Genomic DNA, 16,779 nt, shown 5'->3' with positions numbered 1-16,779 from the left:
CCAACTTCCTGCTGCCGCTGCCACCATGCCTGCGGCTTTACCATGTTTCACCTGCTTATCCATCTGGAATCACAAGTCCCAAGAAAGTCTCTCTTCTGTACCTTGTTTTTGGCCATGGTGCTTTAGCGAAGCAATAGGAAAGTAATTAAGCACTTTCCCATGATCGCCCACCCTTGATAGACAGACCTTCCAAAGAGCTAGTTAGCCTAGGGAACGGCAGTAACTGTGTTGTTTATCTGAGAGTCCCCGGCCTTGGAAGGCACAGGCGCCTTCTCCCCACTGCCAAGTCCAAGCCCCACATGCTAGAGACAAGGAGGCTCTGCAGGATGGCAAGGCAGTCCCAACCAGCTGCTCGACCAGCTGCTAGAGCAAAGAGCTTTCAATGTACACACATGCCTGGGCTTCCCTCATTTCCCTAGAGTCTGTACTTTTGTTCCTGTCCCTAAGAACATTGGGGGAGGGGGTTGAGGAAAACCAAGAGCCTTAGGAAGTAGCAATGGCTCCTGCCAAAGACTGTTACAGAAGAAGAAAGGGCTTCCGTCATCTTTCCCTTCTTTTCTGAGCTTTATTGGAGTGCGGAACAGAGTCACCTTTGGCTCCCCATTGTGAGAGAACTGCAGTTTAAGCTGCCGATTATGCGGTGCTGAATGGGACAGGATTATTGTTCATTTGATTGCAAACTCCTAGAGGGAAGGTTTAGATGAGGCATTAAACCTCAGGAGCTCGTGATGTGACCTCAAGCCATGGCACCAGCGATACCCAGTCTAGCAGGGAGACGCGACAGAGCAAGACATTGATGGGAGCAAGTGTTGACAAGCTAGATGATCTATATTGCCCCGTGTCTCCTCTGTGTGTACATGTCTTTGCAAGGCTGAGTTTCCAGCAGCTTCTTCAGAAGTATGCCACAATTTCTAACCCTTCAGGCCTGCATCGCGAGGAGTTTACTTCGGTCTACAGAGTGTAGCTGAAGGCTGACGGCACTCTTAAAAGCCCCTTTTTAGTTCTATGAAGTTGGAGACAGTCACATGAGGGTCATGGTGTTTATTTCTACCATATTTATGGGTCAGTGAGTTGTCCAGATGGGAAATAAAAACAGATTTGTTTTAAGTTTGGTAATTTGTTTTGGGCCACCTGGGGCTTTGTGCGGAGTCTGGAGTCATATGTCAACTCAGCTGGAAGAGGTGTTGGCATTCAGTGATGCTGGCCATGGATAGGTGGAAGAACCGGAGGAAAATAGGGCCTGAGAGTCAATGGGTTGCCATGCCTGGCTTGCTGTGATCACACTAGATTAAACTCAAGAGTTATAAAGATGCGGAAAGCTGATGCATGGCATGGTGATGATAGAGAAACATATTGAGGAAGCCCTGCACAGTGTAACTAGGCAGCGACGTGAACTCTCAGAAGTTAGAATTCTCTAATAACCATGAGTCCAGGCCATAGCTTGTCCACATGATACTTAGAATAGAGCTGCATCATCACTTTAGCTGTGGTACTCAGAGAGAATGTGTACTCTGGTCCTCAGACACCTTTTAAGGTGAGGGGATGGCAGGTTTCTGTTGGTCAGTATTCAGATCTATCATGTACACATATGCTCTTCCTGAGAACAGGTCTGCCCCAACCAGTGTGGGCTACTGTGTTCTCTCCCACCAGCCTTCTATAACTGCCATCCCCTCAAAACCAAAACACGCACTTTCTGAACCATTTTATGGTTCATTTTCCTCAAGTATAAAAATATTCCCAATCAACACAAAAGGATTTAAAAATACATCTCTCCAAAGGGAGAACCATTTTAGACAACACAAAAGAGAATCTAGCTAAGTGACAAACTTATGGAATTTAGGGACCCTACTGATGGCTAGCACTGACAGTTCTCTCATCTCTGTTCCTGTCTCTCTCTTACCATTTACCTACCTATCATTTATATCTATCATTTATCTATCAAGTGTTCCAGTCTGTTATCTATCTTTTCATCCTCTATCTGTCTATCAGTCATTACTCTATGTATGTTTGCAAGTATGTATGTATATATGCCAATCTACTACCTATGTATGTAGGTGTTAACTAGCTAACTATCATTTATATGTGTATTTCTATCTATCATCTATCTATCATCTATCTAACATGTCTATCTATCTATCTATCATCTATCTAACATGTCTATCTATCTATCATCTCTCTAACATGTCTATCATCCATCTATATATCTATTTAGCTATCATCCATCTATCTATATCTATCTATTTTCCATCTCTTTGTCTATTTTCCTCATATTAACTAACAATTCAAAATACACTTGATAGAAATGAATATGACCATACAGGCCAATGTCTGGTATGGATGTGTCTGGAAGTCAAACGTGGCTTTCCCTCCTTTGCATACACAAAGGTGGCTTCTGCTGCTGGTACAGAGGGTAGGATACCTGCTCCTGCTCAGACAGGTGGCAGAGTTGTGAAGTATGGCTGGGACTTGTTGGAAACATATTCACAACAGAGAGACAATCTGAGTCTTTTAGAACATGTGGCGGCCATCTGTAGGAATGGACACCCTTGGCATTAGAGGAAATCTAGAGAATGAATTAGTTGTAAAGACAATAAGAATTGATCTAAGCAGCTCATAAAGGCGTCAGTTACTGTACTAGCCCAGTGAAGGACAAATAAACATCATGTCTGGGGCTGGATGAAGTCTTGCTTCTTTGTTCCACCCATGAGGTTCCAGTCTTTGTGAACACAAAGCCAAACAAGCCACCAAAGGGAAGCCACCAACTTCATTGTCACTGATACTGATAACCGACTTGGCAGTGATGCTGATGGCATGTTGCGTTTGGACATGGTTATACATCCTTCACAATAAGTGTGTTTTTCACCATCACTCTATGTCAGGAAGGATATTTCCACCTTATGAATGCAGAACCCGGACTCAGAGACACAGTGCACGCTAGGACACTGTGCAACCTCACATATTAATGGGCCGAGTGCCCAAAGCCAAAGACAGCCAGTGGCAGAAGCTCTGAACTCATTCCGACCTCTACTCCAAAGCCCTTCTTATTTATTTTTTTTAATGGAATCAGATATTCTGTTTTTGTTCATAATGCCATTTTTATTGAAAAGTGATGTGAACATGAGGTTTGAAGAGAAATGATAGTTGTTGAATCTTCCTAGGCCTCATGTAAGCACCACGTAAGAGAGGTTGTGAAATATTGAACTCCTTTTACATAAAGAAAGAATGATATGGAGGTGGGAACAAAAGAAGGCTCAGGGTGTTGACAAGGAGCTCTAGGATGATTTGAGCCTGAGGGAGGATTTAATATTGACAAGGCTTGGGACTGAAGGAAGCCACTAGTCTCCCTGGAGAAGCATTTGACTGAGACAGCTGCAAGAGCAGTTGAGACCATCTGTGGCTCAGAATCTCTTTGTCTGATGTTGGATTTTGCCTGGACATTTGTTTTAGGTTCTCCTCAGTGAAAAGGGACTCCGCATGTGTGGAACAAAGAATGAGAGCAATGAATACCCCGGCCAGCTGAAGTGACATTTGTGTTTGCTGCTTACAAGGACTCAAGGGTGGCCGTGGATTTCTGATGCAGATGTGTCCAGAAGTCCCACTTGGCTCTGCCTTGTCTTCTATGGCAAAGGATGATATCATGATTTGTCCCCCCACTGTAAGAAAGTACCCGACAGAAGCAATTTAAGAAAGGAAATGTTTATCCTGGCTCTCAGTTCTACAGGGTACATTCTATCCTGGGGGAGGGGGATGCTATGGTGGTAGGGAGAGGATACAACCAGTCACACCCACCCCAACTGAGGAAACAGAAAGAAATGAATGCTCCTACTTAGGTGCTCTCTATCTTTCTATTCACCTCAGGACCCCAGGGTATGGAATTGTGCCATTGACTTTGAGGGTGAGTCGTCTTATGTCAATTAACCAAGTCTAGAAACTCCCTCAGCAACAGGCCCAAAAGTTTGTTTCCAGGGTGATGTTAAGTCCTTTTAAGATGCATGTAATATGAGCCACCATAGGTGGCTTTTTTTCTGAAGATTCACAGAAGTCAGGAGCCTGCTCCCTGACAAAAGACAGCGGAGATGTGGGTCGGACTGTCTAGACTTACTGCTAGCACATCTACAGTAAGTAGGAAGCTCATCCCAATCTTGTGGAGAGTGTAGTGGTGGTCGGTAGGAATGGACACAAGCAGGATGGGGCATGATGGTTTTCTGCTCTCTGGAGGAATGGGCAGCAGCAGTGACAAACTCTCCTTTATTCTGTGCAAAACATTTTTGTGTTTATTTCCATTCTCCGCCTCCCCACCCCTGCCCCCAGGTTTCTTCGCATATTCAGACATTTATAGTAAGCAGGGATTAACTTCTGTGAGCTTCTGGTGATTGACAGATGGTTTTAATTAGCTGTGTTTTAAAAAGAAAGACTTTCAGAGCACCATGAAGGTGATTTATGTTGAGTGGACTCAGGTCTCCATTGCTACTGCTGCCATGTGGCCCCTGCCTCTTCTGTCTCTCATTTTTCCTCCTTCCTCACAGACTTTTTAATCTTTCCTTTTTAAGATTTTTTTTAGAGCAAATATATATTCTATTAGTTTTAAGTAGCCTAATATCTGCAAAAGACTGTGAACCCTAGTATTGTCTGTGAACCTGAATCTAGGCTCTGTTTGATTGACAGATACTTTGTGGCATCTGTACCAGACAGGAGTCATATAGCTTCCATTGATGGATCATGTAGGAGCCTCTCATTCCTGCATGGCCTGTTCGCTAAATACCTGCCCTTGGAATCTAGGTAATTGTGTTGGAGAGACAGCTTTTGTCAGGAAGCCAGGCAGAGGACTGCTATTGATATTGGCTGCCCCTGACCACAGCTCTGCCTTGGCTCAAAATCCAAGGAACAGTTCTGCAAGGTCTATGCAAAAGTTTGGTAGCTTTTAAACAATGAGGAGTTCGTGCAGTGTCTGAGCACCTGTTCCTCCTCCTGACGAGGCCCTAAGAACTTCACAGAGGCCAACCAGGGGCACCCGAATGGACTTTTAATCTTTTGCAACAATCTTGTATTGGGCTGTTAATCCAATTTTGAAAAACATAGAGGTTAAAAATTGCCAGAGGACATAAAGCTGGCCAAAGGCAGGTTCTACACTTAAATCTAGGATTCTGTTCTGGTTCTGAAGGGGTGTGTGTGGTATGGTGTTGTGTTGTGTTGTGTTGTGTGTGTGTGTGTGTGTGTGTGTGTGTGTGTGTGTGTGTGTAGAAAGAGAGATAGATATGGAGAGAGACAGAGACACCAGCCAGGCTCCATCCCATGATCATGCTAACGTGACTCTCCAGGCAGAAGACCAGGATGTGTGGACAATTTACATGTGACTCATCTGTGACATGAATGTCATGCTTATGCTTCCCTGGTTGCTCAGGAACTCTCCCAAAGAAACAGAAGTCATTCTGAACCACTGTCCAGATTTGTTAAGCCCAGCACAGGGGAAGGGGTGTAAAGTTGTACTTGTCCATGGCTATTTAGAAAGGACAATGGACAGGATCCAATCGTTGGGCCAAATATATTAAGTCTTAAACACAGCAGCTATTCATGTTTCTTCACAGTGCACATTTTGGTAGACATAATTAAATTTTAAAATTACAATGAAGAGATGATCCTGATGACTTGGTTGGAAAGAGAATCTGAGGGGATGAAAAGCCACAGCGAGCAAGGTCACGTGAGGAGGATAGCTCCCATCTCCACCACCACTGCTAAGTTTGAAATGTATGAACTGAATGCTGTATTCTGTTACATTTTGTGGAATGTCCACCTGATCCAACTAGTGAGAAACAAAGCAGGAGATGGATGAAAATAACTGGTACCACTTCTCTTCCTTGTCCCTAGGTGGTAGGGGACCATGAGTGACAGAACGTGAGAGGCAGTGAGATTTCTGGGTGTGAGTCTTGGTGGCAGAGTGTTGTTGTTTGTTTGTTTTTTTGATTTTCAAGACAGGTTTTTTCTGTGTAGCTTTGCGCCTTTCCTGGAACTCACTAAGGAGACCAGGCTGGCCTCGAACTCACAGAGATCCGCCTGCCTCTGCCTCCAGAGTTCTGGGATTAGCCGCCGCTGCCGCTGCCACCACTTGGTGGCAGAGTGTTTAGAGGAACACAGCTTAAAGTTTATTTCTCCAGATATCTCCATCTGAAAGGCTATTAAATATTCTGATGCTCGGCTGGCACGGTCAGTTTAAAGGAATTGAGAATCATCCCCAAGGGGCTGGAGAGACGGCTCAGCGGTCAAGAGCACTGACTGCTCTTCCAGAGGGGTTCAAATCCCCAGCACCTGCAGCGCAGCTCACGCAGCTCACACCTGTCTGTAACTCCAGCTTCAGGGGACCCAACGCCCATGGCGAAACACCAACGCATGTAAAAGAAAAAGAATCATCCCAGAGACACACCTCTGTGTGTGTCTATAAGGATGCTATCAGAGAAAGTTAACTGAGGGGAGAAGACAGATCCCTAATGTGGGCCGGGTACACAGACTGAATAAGAGGAGGAAAGGGAACAGGGAAGCCTGGGTACTAGACTCTGCTTCCCGACAACAGGTGTAACGTGACACACCATCTCATGCCACCATGGTCCCTGTCACTCTTGTCACCTCACATCCCTCCTTACAATGGACTGTACCCTCCAACCGCAGCCAAAATAAACTCCCACGTTGATTTTGTCAGGTGTTTTTGTCTCAACAACGAGAAAAGCAATGACTAACACATCGGCGTAAGGCTCGGTAGCTCTGAAATACTCATTGTTTCAGGCAATGGTCAAATAAGGCAGGCATGTTGGTGTGGTGATATTTTATCTGTGCACCCCAATAAAGCTTATGGGGGAGATCAGAGGAAAGAGCCAGCCACTGTATTAAACATAGAAGTCAGGCAGTGGTAGCACACGCCTTTAATCCTAGCGATTGGGAGGCAGATCTCTGTGAGTTCAAGGCCACACAGGGAACAGAGCCAGGCATGGTGGCACACAACTTTAATCCCAGCACTAGTTAACCATAGAGGTTTGGAGGTCTGTACAGGAAGTGATAGAGCTGGGTGGAAAGAGGAAGGGATGTAACTGGGCAGAAAAAGGAGGTAAGATGGCAGGGATAGAAAGGTACATAAGGTGTGAATATACAGGAAGTGGCTCTCTTGGACTGAGGATTTCCTAGAGGTAAGAACGTGGCTGGCTTGTTCTATTCCAGTGATCTCTCAGCTTTCACCCCAATATCTGGCTCTGGGTTATTTATTATAAGACCTTTTAAGATTCGTGTTACATGTTGAGGTTGGCGTAGAAGAGCATTATTTAGAAAGAGAGAAGACAGTTAAGGAAATAGATTGCCACATTAGATCTGAATTGGGGACTGGATTACTCACCCCTCTCTCCACACCAGACACTGATGCTCTAACTCACTGCAATTGGAGATGAAGCCTTTGGGGAGAGGTCATCCCAATGAAGTCATAGGAACGGGGAATTAAATTGATACATAGTGAGAAAAGGACAGGAGGTTAGGAACACGAAAGCATGGCCTAAAGCCCCATGAGGACAAAACACAGAGAAGTTCCATCAGAATCCAGTATCACCAACACCTGGATGGGTGGCTTCCAGCTCACCACTGAGAAGTACACCTCTGCTCCACATCACGTGCTCTGGTTTGCAATAGCTTCCTGTCGTGACTGACAGATGACCTAGATCCTCCCATACTTCTGATGCATTGTGGGATAGAATACAGTGATGAGAAGGGGTACCAGAACCACGGCAAAGCTCTGTCCTGGGCACAGTCTCTAGGCAAGCTGGTAGCTGGGATTGTGGACATGGCTCTGGGCTCTCCTGTAACGGTGTTGATGCAGGGATAAAAGAGAACAGGAAATGGCATGAAACCATGGGAGAGTGTGAGGGGAAATTCAACTCCCACGAAAGGCATCGAAGTTCACCAGACACTAGGAGCTTGTGGCAAGCAGGACTTTCTGGTGTCAGCCAGTCCACCATGTCATTCACAGTTTCCCATCACTTTCTGGTTTCTTTTTATTGGACACTGGTTGTCTTGGCAGCGTCTCATACATTTCTGACTCAGTTTCCCAATTTTACATAGTATCAATGCCACTCTGCTCCTCCTCATGTTAGATATGGAAGTCTGAAGATAGTAGTGTTCTGAACCTGGGGCTCATAAAATAATTGGAAGGAAATGAGGGAGTGAGAGGGATTATCATTAATGAACTTCAGGAGTCCACTATGGTCTCCTGCTGGGAGCATATGGGTGTCTACCTTAGCCAAAAGGCCTTGAATATGAAGCTCAAAGATTCCAATACAAAAAACTCCACAGAGACACCCACACTGAACCATTCTTTCCTGGTTTGTGATTCTATTTTGGGAAATGGTAGAAATCTCAAAAGATGAAGCCTAGCTGGAGGCATGTTTTGGAATGTTTTACCTGGTTCTCCACCCCCCCTCCCACCCTCTCCTTCTCCCCCACTCAGAGGCGAGCATTCCCAGGCACACAGTCAAGCTACATGATACTCTGCCTAACCTGAGGCTAGGAATCAGTAAATGCAAAGAAGAGGAGCTGAACCCTTTGAGACTGTGCACTGAAATATGGTTTTTCATTTTAAGCCATTCTGTCTGGTATTTCATTGCAGCTGTTTAAAACAAAATGTCTGATTGACAGAGGCATACCCTTGGGGCAGTCTCACTAAAGACTTTTCACAACAGCTAGATGAATCAGCACAGAATCAAGGTGGTCTACAATAAGAAAAATCAAGCTCTTGACCCTTTTTCTAACCGACAAGGCGAAATCAGAGACGTTTGTCTTTGTGGAGACTTGGATTTGCCCTCTTTCTGTAATGTGCACTCTGATAAGATGTATGACTTCCTACCTCTGTAGTTGGGGTGTCCTTAGCATCCTTGATCACAGCTCTGGCCTCCATACTGTTTCAGCATGGAGCTGGCCATGCACCCCTGGCCTCCCTTTACGTGCGATCCCTCAGTCACTTCCCTTCCTGCCATTCCATTTCTCCAGGGAACAGACAGTTCTGTGTCTTTTCCTCCTCTGACGCCTGCATATTACTTATTATTTAGATTTATAAGCCAATCCTGCTTGCAATAAAGTCACTTCAGGGCACACAGGCAAGGTTAAAAGCTTTAGGTCAAATACACAGAACTATAAAAACAAACAGCCAGCACACACACAGTAGAAATATTATTTAAGGCGAAGCAGTGACTTCCACATAGAGGCTCTTTCAGCGAGAGTCATTCGAAAAGATACAAAGATGAATGAATTTCATGGTGCCTTCCAGTTGTTTAATTAAGGAATCGGAAAAAAAAAATAACCCACCCCCCAGAATTTTGCTTCCAAGCATTAGTTGAGCCAAATGAGGCAGGCAGCCAGCCCTTCACCAAACGTTCATTAATGTTTCTCAAAACAGCAGTGTGCAAAAAAAGAAAAGGCCAGACATCCCAGAAAGCCAGTAGCCAGTGTTCTTCAGTGCTACCTCATGCAGATCCTCTGGAAAAGCAGGATTGGAAATACTGTGGTATTTGTACAGTGAGCTTATGCAGGTCGACTGGGAGAGCTGTATTGGAGACAATATTTGAACGAGCTACTGAAATCTTTCTTGCCTATTCAGCCCGGGACACACCACTCTTCTTGGTCTGCCTCTCCTCCCTCTACAGAATCTCTCACAGAATGAAAGACTTGATTTCACTCTCTTCCACGTGTCCGTGTCCTCTGCTGGGCACGAGTGTTGTACAAAAGTGGCTTTTCGATACTGTGTGTCTAAGTACACACGGCCCAATAGCCCTCCATGAGTGTTTATTACATAACAGGACACATGGAGGCTGGATGTGGGCCCTTTTCCACCAGTGATGATTTCTGCAAAGCTAAAATTATTAGCTGGGATGTTTATGTTTCAACAAGCTCTGATGCTTTGAAAACAGGAACCCAGTCAGGAGGGTTTGAAGCAGCCCCAAACTGTAGCTGTTTGCATTTGGGCTTAACCAAGTGTCCTGGCTGAGCTCACAAAAGTTTAAAGAGAAAACGCAAGAAATACTATTCCAAAGCTGCCCATGGGGAACCAGGTGCTCACCATGGTCTCCTTATTCTGGGCCCCACATCTGACAGCGGCCTGTCTTTGAGCTTTCCCTTCTTCCGGTGAATAATTTGTTAGTTCCAGGACATTCATTCAACAAAGGGTCATTCATACACCCTGGCTGAGCGCAGAAACTGGGGAACTGAAGGAAGGCCAGGTTCCTGCCTCCTGAAATCAAAGTGGCTAACAGCATCCCTTTTGAAGCTCCTGCCTCAGCTTCCTCCTGACTTTACGTTTATGAACAATGACTTTGGGTAAGACACAGAGTTCTTCAGAGCCCACATGTGCAAAACAAGAATCTCCTTTGTCCTTCTCATACCTCAGTAGACATTAGTCGATTCACAGATTACAAGGCTTGAGAGTAAGTGCTCTCTAATTTTTTTCTTTTATTTTTATGTCTCTATCGAACTTTTTAGAGTTATCTGAAAAGAGCTATTTTCCCTTTCTTCATGTTGGTGCATGTCTCTGTGTGTGAGTGTGTTGATATGTGTGCCAGTGCCTACAGAGGCCAGAAAAGCGGGCATCATATATTCCAGGAGCTGGAGTTACAAGCAGTTGTGATCTGCCCAATGTAGGTGCTAGGAACTGAACTCCATCCCTTTGCGAGACCAGCAAGGACTCTTAACTGCTGAGTCATCTCTCTAGCCCTTCCAGTAACGTTAATTATATGCTTGTGGTGATGGTGGTGAGGCAATCAGTTTCAAATCACTGTAAAGCTACCCTATTTTGCAGAGTCCTTCAGTTCACTGGTAGGGTAATTAAAATATAATATGCAAAATGTTGGTGTCGATGTTTCTGTTTTTCAGATTACAAATGGTTTCTGTCTTAAAAGGTAAGCTTCCTAGGCCAGTGTCACTGTGAGAGAAGTGGGTCATTAGCTGTCCTTGTCACACAAGGCTCTCTGCTGCAATCCAGAGCCTCCTCTTCCCATGGTCTTCTTGTGTCTCTGATGACTACTCTCCGTGGAGCTTGAGAGTAGCTTCACAGATGGTGAGAGGTCTGCATCCATTCCTTGATGGCATTCACTGGAAGACAAACATTCCTGCCACCAACTTGATGGCAGATTTGGGGACTTCTGAGCTTTGAGGAAACCAATGGATGTGCTTCCTGATAACCTCCTACAGCAGCCACAGAAAGCTCACATGGAGAAGTTGGGAGGATAAGAACAACATGTAGGTTTTGTATCCCAATTAGTAGGCTATGGGGGATGTCAATGACCATAGGTGTCTTCTCATGCTACCCAAGAGGGAGGATACAGGCTGTGCAAAGAGAACAAAGAGGAGGGGGGTATGTGATAACTAGCCTTGAAGATAGAGTCTGAAGTTCAGTCAGTGGGAAAAAATTTGAGTAATATTGTGATGATGATGGCACGTTGAGATACTATGAATCCATGTGTTGGTAGAAGGGATGTGACTCACTTGGTTTTCTTTGTAGGGTTGCTTCTGTTGGATGTTAAATTGAAGGACTAGGTGGTATGTGCTAGGAAGAACATCAAGGGCTTTCTAAAAGCTGTGTTGAACAAATGTTATAAGAGTCCAGACTGTGAAGGCATTGTCTTATAGGGATACATGATGTACAGTGCAACATGGGCCCACAACATTTATCCTATTTCAAAGAGAATGCTTTTAGTAGAACAATAAAGGCCTGCTGTGATTGTTCAAGACCTTACTATTTCCATGCATATGGTGGGTTCTGGTCATAGATGCTTCTACAGCTGTCTTCATTTTATAAATGGAGACACTTGGGCAATGACAGCATCCTTGTAGTCTTTGTAGCAGGCAGAGTTCTCCATAAGATCAGCACCAAGGGAGTATATATAAAAGGGAATTTACCAGAATAGCCCACAACTGATGAGGGATGGGACATACAACAATGGCTATCTGCACTCCTGAAAGGCTCCTCAGTCCACTAAGCTGGATGCCTCAGAAATCCCAGGGTAAGATTCCTGAAGACTCATTGGTCTTCAGTCTATATTGGAAGGTGGAGGAAGCTACAGTGAAGCATGATGGCTAGAGCATCATCATCATCATCATCATCAGCAGCAGCAGCAGCAGCAGCAGAGACAGATGCACTTACCAACATGACATGAAGACAGGCAGGTAAGCAGCATTGATTTTTCCACAGATTTCTTTATATATGTGAGTTACCTGTTGGAAGGAACTGCCTACTCCAGGGTGTTTTCCTTTCACTTAATCTGTCCGGAAAACGCCTCCAAAAACACAGCCCCCCAACACACACATTCGATGCCTACCTCTTAGTTAATTCTGGGTCCTATCAAGTTGACAAGGAAAGTTAACCATCATTAAATTCTCACAATGTCACTCTGGAATTGAGTCTAAGACTTTTGTTTAATTATTCTTTTAGGATAAAACACCTATAACGCTCACTAGTTGTCATCTCATGAGGCTGAGCTGTCTGTGAGCCCATGATCCCGTGCTTAACAATTTCCACCATTAGTGTGCTTTGATACTCCCAACATGAATGTAGCAGGTTCCACTGTCCTAGGACCAGAGTTAAGAGATGGATACACTTATCCAAGCTCCTTACAGCAAAGCAACGGCTAAGGAAGGAGGACAGCACAGCTTATTTGGGGGGCAAATCTTATCCCCCCAACATAACCACAACTGTTGGAAAGATGAAAACATCAAGAGTTGACGAGGATTTCAGAAGTCAGTGAGGTCCATCTCTCTGGCTTAGCGATGGGATACTTCCTTCTCCAGAAAGCGGTGGGATTCTGCAGAGAATTTATTTCATGCGATTCAGGGTAGCTGTTCGTAAGCGCAGACTTGGTGGAGCTCAACGCAGACCCTTTATCTTGGGCCTGCCTCTTACACTTGTTCCCATTTATTTCACCACTTATCAGCAGACACTGGAGATTAGCGAGCACGCAGTCTCCTTTGCGGTAATTACCTGCCCCGATTATCTTAAAAGACTTGCCGACTGGTAGGCATTTCTTTGCCTGAGCGGTGGTGGGTGGGATAATCGGCCCCTACTTTACTGAGTGTTATCCTGTTAGACATAATAAGACCCAAACAGCCGTCTTTATGCTCTGATGGAACATTAGTCATCCCAAGAAACGAACTCCGAATGGGAAGCCTTTTGCCTGGCAACAGCTGTGTGGGCTGCAGAATCATTTGGTGGGTGAACCTGAAAGTGGATCTGATGTCTTTATGTGTCTCCGGTTGTGGAGAAAACATCTAATTCTTTTTCCAATGGAAAAACCAATGCAGGGTTGAAATAAACAGATGCTGTGTGCCTGTGAAACCTGTGACATGGGGAAAGGCATGACTGTAGGACACATCTGAAGATGTGTGGTGCCAGAAACCTTTGTTCCCATCTTTAAGGCCTCCCTCGGCCCCTTTACCACTGAAGACTTCCCAAAGAGAAGGAGACCTACTATGCTGGTTAGTATTCACTGTCAACTGGACACAATTAAAGGCATAAGAACCTCAGTTGAGGGGTTGTCTAGACCAGACTGGCCTCTGTCGGTGCATAAGTAATTGTTTTGATCTTTAATTGGCCCAATCCATTGCATCAATCCCTGGGCAGAGGGTTCTGGACTGTGTAGGACAGGGGGGAGTTAGATGAAAGGCATGGGTACCTGCATTTCTCTAGGCTCTGTGGATATAATGTGACAAGCCATGTCAAGCGCCTGCCTCTAAGGAGTAGTGAGCCAAATAAATCCTTTCCTTCCCTGTGCTGGAATGAGATGAAAGAGGAGCACTACCTGTGTTCCACGTGGAAGGAGATAGAGCCTAAGTAAACGACAGTCCCTCAAAGCCAAGACTGTGGTACCCCTGACCTCAAAACCAGGACCGTGGTACCCCTAATCTCAAAGCCAGGACCGTGGTACCCCAAACCTCAAAGCCAGGACTGTGGTACCCCTGACCTCAAAACCAGGACCGTGGTACCCCTAATCTCAAAGCCAGGACCGTGGTACCCCAAACCTCAAAGCCAAGACCGTGGTACCCCTGACCTCAAAGCCAGGACCGTGGTACCCCTGACCTCAAAGCCAGGACCGTGGTACCCCTGACCTCAAAGCCAGGACCGTGGTACCCCTGACCTCAAAGCCAGGACCGTGGTACCCCTGACCTCAAAGCCAGGACCGTGGTACCCCTGACCTCAAAGCCAGGACCATGGTACCCCTGACCTCAAAGCCTGGACCGTGGTACCCCTGACCTTAAAGCCAGGACCGTGGTACCCCTGACCTCAAAGCCAGGACCGTGGTACCCATACTCTCTCTATCATGCCTTTCTCATTTTCTTTCATTCATAAATTCTCATTTTGAAGTGATCACACAGTGACCAGACAGGAGACTGAAGAGTCAATAGTGTGCCCTGGCCAATATCCTTTGCCCACTTTCTCCTACTGGCAATGTCTTGAATAACAGCTGAACAATGTGACGACCAGGACATTGGGAAACTGATACAGATGCACTTGTGAACTATTATCAGGTTTCACGCATTTTGTATGAGCTAACATGCATGTATGCGTGGTTGTATGTGTGTGTGTGTGTGTGTGTGTGTGTGTGTGTGTGTGTGTGTCCTGTATTCTTTTGTCATGTATGTATTCTTAGAGGACACCTCAAAAGTCTTTCTCCTGACACACCTTTATACTACACTGGATCCACCCTTACTCCTGGCCCTCACCTCTAACTTCCATTCCTCTGTTTGTTCTCTCCATTAAAGTCAGAATAAGGGGCTGGAGAGAGGCTAGCACTTTTGCTGAATGCTGTGGGTGAAGTTCTCCGCACCTCCAGCAGGTGGCTCACAACAGCCCATAACTCTAGCTCCAGATAGCCTACGCCCCTTTCTGGTCTCTACAGGCAACTGCACTCACGTGCACATATTCCTACAAAAATACACATACACACATAATTAAAAATAAATCAATAAAAATGGTAATCTATCATAATGAATATGCCCACCTCCTTTCCCAAAGCGTCCCATCATGTCAGCTGGATTTCTTCTCTCATTGAAGAGTTAAATGTGAGCATTGCATCAGAGGTGATGCGTCTTTCTTCTAGTTCCTGTCTTATACTAACTGCTGCTAGAGAAGTATTGTAAACAGTCTTTATGTATGCGTGTGTCTTCCCTGAGGACAGGTTTCATTGGTTCTGGACAAATACTCAGAAGTCTCCCTAGTAAATGTGTTATATCATTCTTTGATTTCCAGGGTAACTCTACCATTTCAGATTCCCACCAGAACTCTGCCCAGTGTCTCCAAACTGTCACCAGCACTGGGCATTCAGCTCTCTTGGTGGCTATATCATGATAGACTATGATTCTTAATTTGGATTCTCATGCTGGCTCATATTTTTATGCATTTATATTTTATTCAATTATCTATGCCATCTGACAACCATTTATACTTGCATTTTGCTTATAATTGGATTTTATGTTTTACCGTTGAAATTCGAGAGTTCTTTTTTTTATATCTGTTTATTTTATTTTGGTATGCATCTCACTATGTTGGCCTGACTGGCCTGGAACTCACTCTGTAGACCAGGCTTGTCTTGGACTCACAGAGATCCGCCTGCTTCTGCCTCCTGAGTGCTGAGATTAAAGGTATGAACTGCTATACTCAGAGAGTAACTCTTTTATTCTAGATCTGAGCCTTTCCACAAACATTTGATTTACGACCTTGGCTTTAGGGTAAAAGAGAAACACATCAGACTCAGTCTTTGCCTCATCTCTGCCTCTGGCCCCCCTTCTTCTCTTATCAAGAAAATGCTTTCTCGTCCTGGTAGGTAGTGTTTATGTGTCAGACAGCCTGGGGTGGCTTGGTGTTCGGATTTTCACACATAAACCAAGGAGGTTGGAAATCCACTTTCCATCTTCATTATCCCACTTTCCGGAACACAAAATACACACAGCCACATTTGCTTTCGAGCCTAGCCAAACATGGATCGTCAGATAATTGGTGGTGGCGTCTCTGACCTTTTGGATTTGGGGAACATTAACACAGCTCAAAGCATTAGGAAAGTTATACTACTAGCCGGGCAAGTGATCTTATTTGTAATCTCATCCATTCATGTTTTACTGTTTCTAATCTCTCCTCAAACCAAACCAAGCTAAAATGGACTGTGAACCTTCTCGGTTGTAAAGGACGATTTCTGGGCCCTGATGTGTCTGCTTAAGAGAACAGGGAGCAATAGTTTTGGTGTAAGTTGCAAGCTGTTTCCTGGCCTTTTCTTCTGCGGTCATCATTGCTCAGGGAAGGAGAGAGAGAGAGAGAGAGAGAGAGAGAGAGAGAGAGAGAGAGAGAGAGAGAGAGAGAGAGAGAGAGAGGTCTCTGGTATGTTGGGTGAAGACTGGGAAAATGGAAAATTGAGTGATGAGATAGTGTTACACAAGGATTGAGATGATTTTGAGCTACAGGGATTCCATTTCCTTAGACAATGGATAGGACATTGTATCCCCTTTTAAAATTGGTGAAATGCTTTGAACACAGAAAATAAAATGTCAAGTACTCATTTGCAGACAAGGCCAGCATGAGCTCACAGTGCGTGTAAAGTAGGAGGCTGTCTGTCTCCCAGGTGGAAGCCACTCCATAGCGAGAAGGGGTGACTATGTGGCTGAGCCTCACCCTGGCCCTGAGAGAACTCAGCATCCACATCCAAACAGAAGAGCAGAGAGCTGAAAAGAAGCAGTGTTTGTCTCAGCACCAACGAATTATGCCTACTCTAGCCCTTG

This window comes from Peromyscus maniculatus, chromosome 22 (assembly GCF_049852395.1).
Source record: "Peromyscus maniculatus bairdii isolate BWxNUB_F1_BW_parent chromosome 22, HU_Pman_BW_mat_3.1, whole genome shotgun sequence".
Classification (NCBI taxonomy): Eukaryota; Metazoa; Chordata; class Mammalia; order Rodentia; family Cricetidae; genus Peromyscus; species Peromyscus maniculatus.
The sequence above is the reverse complement of the archived record's forward strand: the minus strand, read 5'-3'. Positions refer to the sequence as shown.